This window comes from Scylla paramamosain, chromosome 37, assembly GCF_035594125.1.
Source record: "Scylla paramamosain isolate STU-SP2022 chromosome 37, ASM3559412v1, whole genome shotgun sequence".
NCBI classification, from domain to species: Eukaryota; Metazoa; Arthropoda; class Malacostraca; order Decapoda; family Portunidae; genus Scylla; species Scylla paramamosain.
In genome coordinates, this window is record NC_087187.1 from 4,875,001 (window position 1) to 4,880,000 (window position 5,000).

General features: G+C 38.6%; 1 long non-coding RNA gene across 8 annotated transcripts in view; it reads left to right on the plus strand.

Annotated features, from left to right (window-relative positions):
- The window catches only part of LOC135091411 (uncharacterized), a 141,886-nt gene that overhangs the window by 109,956 nt on the left and 26,930 nt on the right, over positions 1–5,000 (plus strand). The window lies entirely within an intron of this gene.

The following is a 5,000-nucleotide window of genomic DNA, read 5'->3' on the forward strand; positions in this document are numbered from 1 at the left end:
CTCTCTCTCTCTCTCTCTCTCTCTCTCTCTCTCTCTCTCTCTCTCTCTCTCTCTCTCTCTCTCTCTCTCTCTCTCTCTCTCTCTCTCACATATTTGCTTTAATATCTTCAAATTTTCTTTTCGCTCTTATTCTTTTTCTCCTCTCCTCCTCCTCCTCCTCCTCCTCCTCCTCCTCCTCCTCCTCCTCCTCCTCCTCCTCCTCCTCCTTTCCAATAGCCCCTCTTCCCCTCCTCTTTTAATACACCCCACTACCTCCCCAGGATCTATTAGTGGGGGTGGGTGGGGGGTGTTATCTGAGCAGTTAATGGGGTGGAGGGGTGCCCGAGATAAGATAGTCCCCCCTTATAAATACCAGGGGCGCTCCGTTTTCTATGATGACAGCGTAAACACACGTCCTAAGGGATGATGTAGAAAATGGATGATGAAGTGACCGATTATGGAAGGAAAAAAATAAATTAATAAATAAATAAATAAGGGAGATATAGATGGAGATACAGAGAGACAGAGAGAGAGAGAGAGAGAGAGGATAAAGATGGAGATGGGAAAAGCAAAGGAATTAAATAAATGGAAAAAAAAGAAAATGGGTGAAAAATTATGAAAAAAAAACAAAATAATTAAAGAAACATAAATAAAATTAATATAGGGGAAGAGAGAGAGATAGGAAGATAAAGAAGAAGGGAAGGGAAGGAAATAAAAAAAAAAGCAGGAATAGTAAGAAAGAGAAATGGAGGGAAGAAAGGGGAAAAATGGAAGGAAAAGACAAAGGGAATGAACAGAATAGGGAAGAGAGATAGGAGAATGAAGGAGAGGGAAAGACAAGGGAATAAGAGACAAGAACAGATAAAAAAAGGGGAAATAATGGAAAGGGGAAAAAAGAAAAAGAAAAAGAAACAGACATAAAGAGAGAGAGAGAGAGAGAGAGAGAGAGAGAGAGAGAGAGAGAGAGAGAGAGAGAGAGAGAGAGAGAGAGAGAGAGAGAGAGAGAGAGAGAAGCATGTAGGGAATGAATAAAAGAAATAGAGAGAAAAGATAAAGTAAAATAAGGAAAAGGAAGTGAAGGAATATGAAAAAGAAAAAGGAAAGAGAAGAACAAGAAGAAGAAGAAGGAGGAGGAGGAGGAGAAAGAGAAAAAAGGAGAATGTGATAAAAGGAGAAAATATAAGCAAGAGAAAAGAGAGAAAAATTAATAAAAGAGAAGAGAAAAAACATGAGAAAAGAAGTAAAAGGAGGAGGAAGAGGAAGAGGAGAAAAGAATAAAGAGGGGAGAGAACAATACAATAGAGAAAGAAGATAGAAGAAGAAGGAAAAAAAAAGAGAATAAATAACACAAGGGAAGAAAATGAGATAAGAAATAAGAGGAGGAGGAAAAGGAAGAAGAAGAAGAGAGAGAGAACAATACGATAGAGAAAGAAGATAGAGAGAAAAAAATAACACAAAGAGAGAGAGAGAGAGAGAGAGAGAGAGAGAGAGAGAGAGAGAGAGAGAGAGAGAGAGAAGTGGAGGAGGGGGGGTAGTGACGGAAGAGGAGGGGCAGTTGACAGTAGAGAAGAGGGGAGGTGAAAGAAGGGAGAGGGGAGTTGACAGGAGGGAGAGGGAGGGGGAGAGGGGGAGGTGGGGAGGTAAAACAGTTAATTCATTGTAAACTTTTGCATGTGTGTTATTTAATCTCCCTAATTGTCAGGTGGCTGGCAGGTAGAGCTTGTCCGGAACTGAAAGAAAGGGGAAAAAAAGAAAAAAAAAAGAGAGGAAAGTATAAAAAAAGAAAGTATTCATTATTTTTTTGGTTTTTCATTTTTTCTTTACTGGAAACTTGAAGGGAAAAAAGAAAGGAAAGTAAGAAAAATAGTGTTCATTATGGACGTTGTGAAAAGAATGAATCAGGAAACGTTTTCTTTTCCTTTTCTTTTATTGGAAACTCAAAGAAAAAGGAAAAAAAGAAAGAAAAAAGAAAGCAAAAAAAAAAACATTCATTATGGACATTGAGAAAAAAAATCAGGAAATGTTTTTTTTTCTTTTCTGTTTTTTACTTTTCTTATTAATGGACACTGAAAGAAAGGGAAGGATAAAAAGAAAAAAAAAAAGCACAGCAAAAAAAAAAATTCATTATGGACATCGTGAAAAGAAAGAATTAGTAAAGAATTTTTTTCCTTTTCTTTTCCTCTCTTTGTCTTATCAACTGTCTAATTTCCTTTTTTTCCTTTTAATCTCTTTTTTCCTTTCTGTTCATTCACTCTTTAATGCGTTCATTCATTTTATTCATTCAGAGAGAGAGAGAGAGAGAGAGAGAGAGAGAGAGAGAGAGAGAGAGAGAGAGAGAGAGAGAGAGAGAGAGGCACAGATTAACACTACAATATTGAAGAAATGTGTAAAGATTAGCAAGAGATGAAAATTTTAGAGAGAGAGAGAGAGAGAGAGAGAGAGAGAGAGAGAGAGAGAGAGAGAGAGAGAGAGAGAGAGAGGCACAGATTAACACTACAATATTGAAGAAATGTGTAAAGATTAGCAAGAGATGAAAATTTTAGAGAGAGAGAGAGAGAGAGAGAGAGAGAGAGAGAGAGAGAGAGAGAGAGAGAGAGAGAGAGAGAGAGAGACAGAGGCACAGATTAACACAACAATATTGAAGAAATGTGTAAAGATTAGAAGATTAGTGAGAGATGAAAATTTTATGGAGAGAGAGAGAGACAGAGAGAGAGAGAGAGAGAGAGAGAGAGAGAGAGAGAGAGAGAGAGAGAGAGAGAGAGAGAGAAATACATAAACCATGAATATTTTTATAGACCTACCCTTCTCTGCCTCTAATAGAATGAATATCGATAATATGAGACTGGGAAAAAAATGAGAGAGAAAGAGAGAAAGAAAGAAAGAAAAAAGCGAGAGATCAAATGCCATAAAGATTGTAATCCATTGAAGAAATAAGGTATTTTGTTCCTTCCGTAGTCGATTTTATGGGTTTGTTTACTCTCTCTCTCTCTCTCTCTCTCTCTCTCTCTCTCTCTCTCTCTCTCTCTCTCTCTCTCTCTCTCTCTCTCTCTCTCTCTCTCTCTCTCTCTCTCATAGTTGGATACGCATCGTTCTGCCTCTTATTCCGGGAAACGAGAGAACGAGAGAGAGAGAGAGAGAGAGAGAGAGAGAGAGAGAGAGAGAGAGAGAGAGAGAGAGAGACCCTTTTCATAGAACCTTAAAAATACTCCAAAGAAAGTATTGAATTGCAATTTTTATAATATACGTCGAGAGAGAGAGAGAGAGAGAGAGAGAGAGAGAGAGAGAGAGAGAGAGAGAGAGAGAGAGAGAGAGAGAGAGAGAGAGAGACACCACTACCACCACCACCACCACCGCTGCCCCTGCACTGCGCTACACACCCTCTCTCTCTCTCTCTCTCTCTCTCTCTCTCTCTCTCTCTCTCTCTCTCTCTCTCTCTCTCTCTCCTTTCAAATCAGCTCACTTCTCCGTCCTTCCTTCCCCTGACCGCACCAGAGAGAGAGAGAGAGAGAGAGAGAGAGAGAGAGAGAGAGAGAGAGAGAGAGAGAGAGAGGTCATGTTTTGGAAATCACTGAATGCTAAGTATGTAATGATAAGGAGGAGATTGACGGGAAGGTATTCTGAATATTGAACGCTTTTGGGAGAGAAAGAGAGAGAGAGAAAGAGAGAGAGAGAGGAGGGGGAATGTGGGGAGAGGGGAGAGGCTGGGGGAGGTGTGTTGGGGAGGGAGGGATTAGGAGTGTGTTTGGGGGGAAGGACCAAGGGGTGACAATGGAAGGTAATGATGATGATGATGATGATAATAATGAAGCTGCTACTACTACTACTACTACTACTACTACTACTACTACTACTACTACTACTACTACTACTACTGACGGTGATGATATTAAAAGAATGAAAATGTTGATAAAGCGACAAGAAAATCGATGAATTGTAGAGATAATAGAATAATGGTAGTTGTAGTAGTCGTAGTAGTAGTAGTAGTAGTAGTCGTAGTCGTAGTAGCAGTAGATGTCGTTAACAACAACAACAACAACAGCCAAACAAAAGCCACAACACCACCATTAACACCGCTAACTCCACCACAATCACCACCACCACCAGTATTTATCCCCGCTAACCAAAACTACAGAACTCTAGGTTTGAATCGCGCGTGAAAAGGAGCGTGGGTGTTGTAGCATAGATGGAACTGTGGCGCGCTGGGAGAGGTGTGTGAGAGAGAGAGAGAGGGATGCGGGGTGCGGGGTGCGGCGGATAGAGGGCAGCACCATCTAGTATTAAAAAACGCGTTGCTGTCTCACCACGAGTGCTTCTCTTGTTAGTGCTGTAGAAATCGCGTTAATATGTCATTAGAACCGTAAAAACTGCCTTAGAAACCCGTGTCACTTGATCTAGACCCTTTTTAAATTAATGGAGATGCTGTATTGAAGTGTTTCTCTTGTTAGTGCTGTAGAAATTTCGTTAATCTGTCACTAAATCCTTAAAATCTCGGATGTTTTTTTTTTTTTCTGTATTTCATTGTCTTTCTTTCTCCACAGATGAATGAAAATTGATAATAGTAGGAAATTGAATAAAGAATCTGCTAAACTTGATGCTGCATGGAAAATGATTATCTAACTACATTATTTTAAGACTAACTACGCTATTTTATTTTATTTCATTTATTTATTTATTTATTTTTGTCCCTCAATGAAAAAAAACTGGCAATGATAAAAGAATAAATAAACAAATAAATAAATAAATAAATAAATGCATAAAATTGAAACCGCGTATTTAAGACTAGAAAACTACCTCAATTTTGTCCTTTTCCCTCCACAGTCTCCAATAAAATGAAAACTAGTAATGGTAGAAGAATAAATACAAGAAAAAAAAAGTACATCAATTCTAAACGAGTATTTTTAAGATAAGAAAAACCTAAATAAATTGTCTAGTGTCTGTTTCCTTCTAGTCCTTATAGAATGAAAACTGGTGCTATTATTGTTCATCTATTCGACCTCGTGAGTGTAAATGAAAGACAGTGA